Raw genomic sequence first — 10,971 nt, 5'->3', positions numbered from 1 at the left:
TGCGATGCTTCCTCATACTAAGCAGACCAAAAAACCCCCGCCCCCCTCCCCCCCTGCCCCCCACCAAGCACCAGACTCACTGTCTATCCGAATGCCATGCACTCGCCTCACTCCACCTGGAAAATAAGCTTCATTTCCCAAAGCTCAGCTCAAGTATTACCTGTTCCATGACATTTTTCTGATTCCTTAAACCCCCACCAAGGTAAATTGACCATCTCCTCTTCCATCCTGGTTCCCACCGTGCTCCACCGCGCCTAAGCAATTTACACTTCTGGTTCTTTCTAAAGCTCCTTGAGGCTGGGTCCTACTCATTGTAGTAGTCTTATCAGCTTTCAGGGGATTAGCAAAACATGGGCTTTTATTAAAAGGTTGTAAGTGAATGAATGATAAATGAAGGGATTTACATTCCAACCTAGAAACACTAGATTTGTTCCAAGAAGAAATTCCTGACAGTCTCTACTGTGCACAGTTCTCAAGGCTGTAGGCACAGCCAGGCTTAGGTCAAAGACAGGCCCACTCCTATTTGAGAGCAGGGCCCCAGACCTCAGCCTATTGAGTGTCAGCTTGGGCCACTGTGAGAGGCAGGTGGCGTTGGGTGACTCAGGTTCTATTACAAGACCATTGGGTTGGTTCTTAGTAAAGGGACGCATTTCTGAAAACATAGCTCTTGGGTGAGGGGAATTTCTTCCTTGGAGAAAGCAAGTTGCTTTCCTGGCCAATAAAGCTTCTTATCAAGCATAGGCTAAACCAGGAAAAGGCATGTTAGTGACAAAGCTGATTAGCAAGCTATTGTTCTGCACCATGTGTTTAAAGCCTGTGAACTAATTTCATAACACTACGCCTGTTGCCTCCTTCTTTCAGCCTGTGTTTTTCAGTCTTCCAAAGAAAGATACTAGACTAGATGATCTCTTAGATTCTTTCCAGTCGTAAAATTTTATTATCTAATTCTTATATAATACCAGTGTAACATGATATGATAAAGGTTCAAGAATTATCGATGGCATTTTACAGATACAGAAACTGAAGGCAGGGGGTGAGGGATTTGCTTCAGAAGCATGGACGCAGTGCCAGGGCCTGAATCCTTCTAGAGCTCTGTCTCATGAAGCAATGAGTATTTGCTGCTCCTGGGTAGAACTGCAGTGTCTTTCCCTTTAGTAAGCTGGTCTGTTTTCCCCCCAGGCCTGCAGGAGAAAAAAAAAAAAGAGTATTAATATGAAAGATATAAATTAAATGTTAGTGTACACTTATTCTACTCACACAGCCTATGAGGGTTTGAATCTTACAGTATTGAAAGGAAGAAAAGTCAGCGGTGCTGAGACTGCCAGGGGCCAAGTAAGAAGGAGGCTAGAGGGGAAGGAGAACAGATTTGAGCGGCTGGGGATGCCTTTCTGTGTCTGTGGACTGGGAATGGGGGTGGGGAGCTGACTCCAAGGGCATAAAGACAAGGTTGGCCTCATCTCTTCCTCTCCGTTCTTGGCAATAGCCAGTCTAGCTAGGAAGAGCAATCTGTCAAGTCTAATTAGAGTAGAAGAAAGTGAACAATGAGCGCCCACCTCTAAAATGACAGCCTAGTTTAATGGTGTGGAGGAGCTTGGGAGGGAGGCGTGCTTTGTCTGCTTGGAACTGGTTCCTTTAAATATGAATCCCTTCTGAACTCAAACTGCAAAACAACTTAAACTGGATTCTTACTTACTTCACTAGAAATCTTCAGGTCCCTGCGCCTTTGAACACAGGCACATCCAGCAAAAGCAGATGAGAACCTGGCTCTGTTTCAAAGGTGAGGCTGTAATTGAAAACAGTTAGATCATGCGGCGTGCTGCTGTGGTAGGCAACTGATATTTATTAATGTGTTCATGTTTCTCTTTTGTGCTTAATTACATTGGTGATAGTATTTCTCTTATTATTTTTGCAATCCTTTTTATTATAAGGTTTATAATTGGCTACTCAAATTTCAGAACAGTCTGAAATTTTAGTAGGACCACAAATAAGCTCATTTTAAGATGCAAAAAAAAAAAAAGTGTAATGCATTTTTGGCTTATACTTTGAATGGCCTCTCTGTTCGGATATTGTAGTTTTTGTATCAAAAGTAGGTTTTATAAGAAAAGAATATATTTTATAGATGGAATCAAACAGATATATTCCTTAAAATAAATACATGAATACAGGTTATTTAAGCTTAAAAACTACACATGTGCATAACTATAGCTTCAAGTAATGGAGGCCTATTATTAGCAAATGTTATCTGAAGATTAATGGTTTGTTAATTTAACTCTGCCTCATTGTGGGGCATTCAGACATCTAAAGGTACATAAAGCAATCATTGTCTGAAGTAGAGGAGAGAGAACGGGAAGGAAAGCACAAACACGTTTATAAATGTCAGTCTGCATGACTTTGCTGTTCTTTCCTGAGCATTATTTCATTCACTCCTCAAAGCACCCTCTGAAGTATGTCACTATTATCTTGATAGATAAAGAAACTAGGGCCCTGAGAAATTAGCCTAAGGTTACAAAGAAAGGCAGAGTCAGGCCTTGTACCCAGTCATCTGGCTCCAAGCCTAGTGTACTTCGCAGCCCTGTAGTGCTGGTAGAGTCAGGAAACATTACATTTAAAAAACCATACAACTGATAATGATAATGCCAGCACGAGGAATCTCTTCTAATCTATTGGTCTCTTAGGGACATGAATGAGGTAGTGGATTTTAGTTTGTGTATTTGTATCGTTTACTTTTTGTTGCTCACCTTTCATTTTCTAACAGTATCACTTGTTTCTTTTCTGTCCTTTTTTCTCTTATACACATTAATTTAATAAAAAGATAACAAAGAAGTCTGCCAATACTATGCAGCTTGGCCTGGACCCAGTCCTCTCTCCAGATAAACCTATTATCAATTTGAGGTGTAACCAATTGTTTTCTGTGTGTGTTTGCATAGATGTGTGTATATTCGTATCACACTGTTTCGTATCTAAAACATAAATGGCACCATGGTTGTACTTTTTATTCTACAGCTTGCTCACCTTTCTTTCTTTTTTTAACTTACTATGCCTTGTGGAGATCTTTTCTTAGCCACGTATTTAAATCTAATTCATTCTTTTTGTTACATCACATAGCATTTCCTTTTACTGTTTCCTCTCTACCTTGCCTTAGCTTTTGAAATGGCTTATTCCATAGTGAGTCAACATTTAATTGTATCTGCATTTATGGGACAAGTAGAGACAAGCATAAGCTTTAAGGCTCACTGGAGTGTTAGTAAAAGAGGAAAGAAACATAAGAACTCATACCAACACTCTCAGCGGAGGTGAGATGCTTAGGGCAAGGACAGTGTTATCAGATTTGTTGCCTCTCAGCTAAGAAGTTTAGCATTTACTTTTTAAAAAATCAGCCTGTTCTCAAGAGATATATTCCTTATATATAAGAGACAGTAGCAACATACTTGACAGTGCTATGGGGATTAAATGAGATAACATATAGGAAAGAACATCAAAACCACGCAAACTGAAATGTGTACGTTATGAACCGTGTTTGCTTACTTTCCTCCCTCTCTCCCTCCCACTCCAGATATTATGCTATGAGGCAGCCCCTCAAAGAAGGTAGTAAATGGAACTAGAAGTGTCGTTATTAGATACTCTGGAGCAGAAATGTACTTCAGAGCACGCACCTTGGAGCTGGATCTCTCTCTAGATTCAAGTCCCTGATGTGACTCTCTATTAGTTGTGTGGCTTGAATAATATCTTGTCATATGTAAAATAGCGATAGTAATAATAATAAACCAAGCCTGTTGGGCTGTGGTGAGGTTTCAATGAGATGATTTGTGTGACGTATTTACACAGTTTCTGGTCTAGCAAAGTCAGCTGCCGTGGTCATTATCAGAGAAGCTGCAACATCCCCACTTGCATTTTCTGTCCACAAAGTGCCACTAGCCATTTTCTTCAGATGTGACAAAAAAGGCAGGCCTAATCTCAGGATTAAAGCACAGCCTATATATATATATATATATATATATTTTTTAAGATAGAATTCCCTGAGCACCTACTGTCTAATACCTGCTGGCCACACTGTGCAAAACATAAAGGAAGTGCAAGCAAGACATGGCTCTTGCCCCCAAAGTGCTTATTAGTTGTTAAATTGAAATGCCTTAATGTATGAGCTTAACACTGGAAAGACCTTTGAACCTATCAGATGAAAGGCATTCTGTAATATACTCTCTGGGTAACAGGTAATAACCTAAACACAGGGTAGTATTATGACTATACATGCCCAGTGCTATTTTATCCAATTTTTCTGTTAATTACAAAGGTATATATAATCCTTTAACACCTGCTCATTCGTTTCTTGTCTAGCTTCAGAATCATTTTAGAAGCTTACCTGTAGAACTTGGGCCATCAGATCACGTACTTACACTGGGCTGCTTCCCTGGCTGGAGGTTGTTCTCACTTCCTCGCTTCCTGAATACAAATGTGCAGATATTCTGTTACTCTGGACAAAATACCTGATATTTAGTGAGCACATAAAATCCCTAAAAGTTGGAATTGTCTTAAAGAGCCTGAGGATGCCACTTGAAGGGACCGAAGGTACTTTATTTTGGGAGGAAATGAACCTACAGCATTTCCAAAATATTAGGCTAGTCCTCAGCCCATTAAGCTTCCTCTGACCAACAGAGCCCATTTTCAAACAGAAATTCCAACTGGATATAAAAGGCCACCTCAGCTGTCAAGCACGGAAGCCATGTGTAGCTTTGGTTTAAGAATCAGTCCAGGGAGCAGATGCTCTGAGTGCCTGGGGTGTGGCAGGCCTATTCCTGATACAAGAACAAACATCCTTTCTCTTAATTCCACACGTAAGTCAGAGACAGACAATACTGAATGTCTTTATCTTTAAAGGAGCTATATTAAATCATTCTTATGAGAAAAAGAATCACCTGTAGTATAAAAAAGTGTGACTTCTCAGAGAGCCCTTATTTCTTAGCAGACAAAGGAATATGCTCATTAAATCATACCTGTGAGGAAGAAATTATTAAGAATAGAGTGCACGACATCTATTATTAGGTTGAGAAGGATTCAAAGCACTGTCTCTATTACCCCTTTCTGAAGATGACCTTTTTATTATATTTTTATTTGATAAGGAGGGGCACCTTTTTGAAATTTTTGCCTAGAAACCCAGAATAAAACTTACAGCGTGTTAGAATTGTAATGAGTTTGCCCCTGCATTTCACAGTCAGAGTTCAGGGCTCTGAAAAATATGCTGTCCAAATTTTTATTGGGAATTAACTTTTTTTTGCCTTCCTCTGAGAGATGAAAGCAGCTGGTTATGAGACTTAAGAGAGAGCCTATTTTCCAAGGAAGAACAAAGAGAAAGCAGGCACCCCTCCCCCTCGGAAAAGCCACTTTGCCTTGTCGGAGCCGACTGCCGCTGAGGACTGTGACAGGAGAGGCTCAGAGCTGTGTCCCTGCCGATTGGTTTACTAACGCATGGTTCAGCAGTCCTGGGGATGGGGAGGTGTGTGCCCACACGGTGTTAATGTTATCAGCTGCCCTGTTCCTGCGTCCTCTCCCCAGGGACACTTTGTAACACTGAGGGAGACAGCTCCTCCTTTACTCCTGTTTCTCTGCAGATAAACAATCATCAGGCATGTCTTGGATCCTGTCCCTGACTCAGTCAAGTTACTGTATATCCATTACTCTTCTTTGTACTCCAGACACTGTGCTCTCAGTGTTCCTTTGGTTGGATCCAGATTGTGAAGGCTACAGTAGTCATAAACAGGACTTGGGGGCCCAGCTTTCCTTCTTTCTGGACCCTCATGAAGCTTCTCCTTCAGTCAGGTTCCGAATTTCTGGTGCTAATGCTCAAAAGAGAGGGTCTGCTTTGAACCAGAGCCTATAATAAATGCCTGCAGCTATGCCTTGATGGGAGATGGAAATTTTCATGTCAAGAGAACATCGATCTGATAAACAGCATGACTAATCTAAATAAAATTGTCCACCGATGGGTCTTCACTCCCTTAAAAGAAGACAAAGAGGGGTGTACAACTCTTAGGCTTAATGCACTGAATCTCTGCAAGTAGAAGGGAGGAGAAGGTTATTAGCACACCACCTGGGCAAAGTGAAGGACAGGGCTCTGTAGGGGAAAGCATCAGCTTAATGAAGGGCAACCTAAAACTCTATACAGCATAAAAGGAGGGAGGCTGCGCTTTGGCATCATCTTGCAGGTTAACAGTTCCCAACAATCGCGCTGGGTCAGGAGCAGAAACGCAACCGTCATCTTCTATCCGCGGGCTTCAGCCATAGGGGGAGAAAGGTGGTACCACACTTTTCTCCCAGTGGATGACGATGACGTATTCTAGGCCGATGACTGCGGAGGCTCCTGTCAAATGAGTGAAGAGAAAAAGGAAGTGGGGAGAGGAGGAGGGACTCTAGAAATGAAACTGCAACAACCCTGGAATAAAAATGAGGGGCCATAATGAGAAATGATAAGCACAATCACCTTGAAATTCAACCTTCTGCCCGTTTTTTTCCAATTTGCTTCTGATCACCTCTTTTATTATTTTGTAAATAAAGCAGGGTGGGATAAATGAAAGAGAGCACCTATAGGGTTCTATTTTTCACTCTCCTTTATGAATTGCTTTAAATAACAATTATACCATAATAAAATCCACCATTTTTGGCTTTAGGAAGTGTTAACAACACTGAAGGTCTTTGAAACACCGTATTCCCAAACCACAACGGGCCGCTAAGATTTCTCTTCTCTACAGAAGGACTTATCTGGTTGTGCCCATTACTTTCAGCTTTGTTGGGGAAGGGGCATAACGTGCAGCATCTTGACTGTAAATGTCTGTGGGGAGTAAGTGTCCAGGGAGCCACGCCGCAGCCTCTGGCAAGATCCGAGCTTTTTCTCTTTCGACCAGCAGGCGGCGCTGTTTTCCACGGCCACCGCCCCGCCCGCCTCGAAGGTCACTTCCGCTGCGGCCCAGCGAGGCTCTGCCCTGTCCCTCCTTGTTGGTCTTTTTGAGGCTGCCTTTCTTCACCTAGCACACCTTGCTAGCGTTTCTGAACCACTGTGCTCTTGTGACAGTTTATGCTACTTGAGAGCTTCCTTCCTGAATCATTTGTGAGAGTGGAAATTCTTAAGAAAACAAAACAACCCCCCCGCCCCCAAACCCCGTATTTGGTATTGCGTCATCGCTGATTTTTTTTAAACATCTCAAATGCATTTCAATATAAGTCAAATTAAAAAAGCTTCTGACTCAACAAAGAAGGCAATATATGTTGAAACAGAATGCTTTAAAAAACAAATTCCCCTTCCTGTTTATTCCAGACGCTTCTCCTGGTTTGGAGAGCGGGTCGCGAAAATTCAGCTGCGGCGCCATCTGCTGGAAGCGCCGCGACGCTGCAAGGAGCTTGCCGGGGAAGGAGGAGACGGGTTGCAGGTGAACGTCCGGCCCTTTGCCCAGAGAAAGCTCTGACACCAAGGTAACAGTCAAATGCAGTCCGTTTGTCTAAAAAGAGACCAAATTGACCCTGCAAGAAAATGGCCTCAGTTTTGAGGAGCCCTCCGGCCTAAATGAACTGGCATATGGTATATGGGTGTTAGGAAAACCTGGGGCTTCCCGAAAAGAGGAGGCTTAATTCATTTCATTACCCAGCCCCCAGCCTGCCACGTTCTCAGGTGCAACGCTGAAAACTAAAACCGTATTTTCCATCAGTGCACATGAGGAGGTATAAGGTGCACAAGTCACAATGTATTTGTTCTGTTGAATGGAACTGATTTTGCTGAATGGAAGGAATTTTAAAAGATGAAGAGGGTGACAGAAATTAAATTAATGTGGGAGTGGGGATGTGTTGGAATGTGGCCTTGCCATGGTTTGATACAAGGTCACTAAGGCACACTGCCATTTTCCAAACTCTTAAGTCAGTTCTGATTTACTTGATGATTTTTCTGTTTAGGAGACTGCAGGCTTTTTCCACACCAGGATCTAAACCTATTTGCAAACACATTTATATACATACTCCAAAACAAACCTCAATTTACCATTGCTGGGACCTTTGTTAAAGGCCACAATCAGAAAACTCCTGGGGAAGTGGAAGAAAGCAGGATTTAGAGCAGAAATACAATTGGCCCACCCATCTGGAAAAATATGGTGTCACTGATAGGAAACATTTGTAATAGGAAAGTGATATCAATCATAGTCCTCACCCTCCAGAGCTTGATAATAACATTCTAACAAAAATGAGTTTTTGTTTTCTGGGATGAGCTCATAATGAGTTTCCTGAAAAAGATGAAGTAGCTTTACCAACAATATAAACCTGTTGGAACCTAACTGGTGATGTAGTTCTTGGGGTCCATGTCATGTCATTTTCGTATGCAGTCAGTGTTTTATAGAGACATCCTTTGGTGCTTGTATATCTAAGCCCTCATGTATGAGACCTACCTGATTCTACTGCCATAGTGAATAGTGTCACAGAGAAAATGTTAACCCTCCAAATGGATGCTGGAAGAAAATAAACTAGGAAATCAGGATGAGAAATAAAATGACACTCCGCTGTGATGATGTAAGAAAGGACTGTATCAGAGAAGATTCAGTATATTTTCTATTTTGAATGAGCAAAGAGTTATTGGGCGTGAAATTGTCACCAGTAGAGGAATTCTTTAGTGGCTGATGCCGCATCTGTTAGACCTCGCTTCTATACGGTATTTGTTGAGGAGAGTCTTTAATAGAAATCAACAACTTACAGCACATCAGTAGAGTGCGTGGTGACATGCCGTGGAATTGAGCGTCTCTTGGTGAAGGTGCTTTCACGGTCTCTGGGTTGGAACAGTGCAGGAGGGCAGCGGAGGCGGAGCCCTGAGGCCCAGGCAGTCTAAGCCCTCTTGGTCCCTTCCTTGTGCATGGCACAAAGCAGTCCCTAGAAACTGAATTTCTTCTATAGTGTTTCTTCTTTCATTAACTTGTTTGTTTAGAGAGTGCCTGCACCCTCAGAACAGAGCCACATGTACAACCTGCCCTGGCCTTCCTCACAGATGTCTCAAGAGTATTCATTGGGCACTATTTCTGGTGAACCCAATATAAAAAGTCTACCCATTCCCTCAGCACTTGAGCTTGGGATTCAAATATTTTGTGTTTGGCAAAAAAGAAAAAACACACACACGGGAAATTTTTTCTAGAGATGACCTCTCCCTTGACTTTCAGCCTGTTCTAAATTGGGCTTTTGAGAGAAATGTGATCCTTCGTTCAAAGACATGAAAGAAGTTGAGCTTAGTAGAAGTTTCTACCTGGACCTTAGGGTTGGGTAAGTGTGTCTCTTGTGATGAAAATCCTGACTTCACAGAGGACTTGCCTTAACAACATCAGTTCAACTCACGGTTGTTCTCTCAGCACCAGTCAGTCGTCTTCTCCCTCCCTGCAAAATGCCAGGCTAACTCCTGCTCATCAGTGGGTCTTGTCCTTCTGGCTGCTTCCTCCAGGATTTCCTTGACTTCCCCAGGTGAAGGGAGGGTGCCCCTGCTGAGCTCCCTTCACCCTGTGGTTCCCCATCATAGCTTTGTCATGTATTGTCATTGCTTATCTGTCTCCCATTACAGACTCTTACATCCTGTGAAGACAGGGTTAAGGCTATTATTATGTTTATTTTGCATCCTCAATGCCCTAATTAGTGCTTCAGATCAAGCAGATAATTACATAGGAATTCAGCATACAGAGATGACAAGGAAGGGTATTTCTGATGGAGGGACTAACGTAGACACACACAGGTATAGACTTGGAAGAATGGCCAGAAGCCTGAGTGTGGTTTGGCCAGAGCCTGAAGCCCCTAGCTCCATTTTTAAATTAAAGGCAAAGGCTAAGAGGAGATTAGGTGGGAAAGAGTCTGAGGTGGTTAAGAATATTGTGAATGTTTGTTTAAGGCAGTGGTCATCAGAAGTTGGAATAGTTGCGAATGATGACATTTCTGGTGTATTGTCTATCAGATAAGTACTGTATGTGTATTTTCATCAGCAAGGAGGAGTCACAGAGCTAGCCCATTTCCCTTATGAAAAATACCACTACGTTGGCAAAACTGGTCTACATGATCAAACTAGGCAGTTAAGCAGGCTTATTTTCTATTAGGAGAAGTTAGCCTCCATTTAAAAAAATTTTTGGTAATTGTTTATTTTTGGTAGTGCTGGGTCTTTGCTGCTGTGAGGGCTTTCTCTAGTTGTGAGCAGAGGCTACTCTAGTTGCAGAGCGCTGGCTTCTCATTGCGGTGGCTTTTCTTGTTGCTGAGCACAGCCTCTAGAGTGTGTGGGCTTCAATATTTGCAGCATGTGGGCTCAGTAGTTGGGCCCCTGGGCTCTGGAGCACAGGCTCAGGAGTTGTGGTCACAGGCTTAGTTGCTCTTTGGCATATGGGATCTGTCCGGATCAGGGATCGAACCAGTGTCTCCTGCATTGTCAAATAGATTCTTTACCACTGAGCCACCTGGGAAGCCCCTAGCTCTGTTTTTAAATTAAGAACACTATATTACTTTAAGGTCTTCCAGCACCTCACTTGTGACTTCTAATTCTAAGACAGTCACTGTCCAGGGCACAGAGGGTTGCTGGGAATCTGTTCAGGGGATGAAATAAGGCGCTGCCCTTTTTGGCATTTCTTACCGGGATCTCAAGAGACTCTGCCTCGGGCATAATCCATTCTCAAATCATCCCTTCCTTTGGTAACAAACCAGAGTTCAGGGTGGCTGAGGAGTGCCTTTCTCTTGTGAGGGGTCAGAACAGTTGGAAAGAGAAGGCTGGAAAAGAGAAGTCAGCTCCATGTCAGCCGTGCCCCAACAGATCACTTCCAGGAGAGGACACATTTGGTAGCTCAGAATCTGGAAATGGAGCCTCTTATACCATCTGTGCTGTGTACCCTAAGGGTACCTAGATCCCAGCTTGAAGGCTGTGTTTCTGTTTTCATTGTTATTTTAGTTATTTATTTGGCTATGCTAGGTGCTAGGTCTTAGTTGCAG

The 10,971-nt window shown here is 42.6% G+C and overlaps 1 protein-coding gene across 1 annotated transcript in view; it reads left to right on the top strand.

Moving 5' to 3' along the window:
- The first annotated feature begins 296 nt into the window (after positions 1 to 296).
- Positions 297 to 10,971, top strand: part of LOC138079169 (tubulin alpha-1C chain) — a 53,233-nt gene continuing 42,558 nt past the window's right edge. The window contains exons 1-2 of the mRNA XM_068972031.1: positions 297 to 1,777; positions 7,307 to 7,461. The gene's annotated coding sequence lies outside the window, so the exon portion shown is untranslated. The remainder of the gene's footprint in view (positions 1,778 to 7,306; positions 7,462 to 10,971) is intronic.

The sequence above is a fragment of the Capricornis sumatraensis genome, chromosome 4 (assembly GCF_032405125.1).
Source record: "Capricornis sumatraensis isolate serow.1 chromosome 4, serow.2, whole genome shotgun sequence".
In the NCBI taxonomy this organism is placed as follows: domain Eukaryota; kingdom Metazoa; phylum Chordata; class Mammalia; order Artiodactyla; family Bovidae; genus Capricornis; species Capricornis sumatraensis.
Note: the sequence above shows the minus strand (reverse complement) of the source record. Positions and strands in the feature narration are given on the sequence as shown.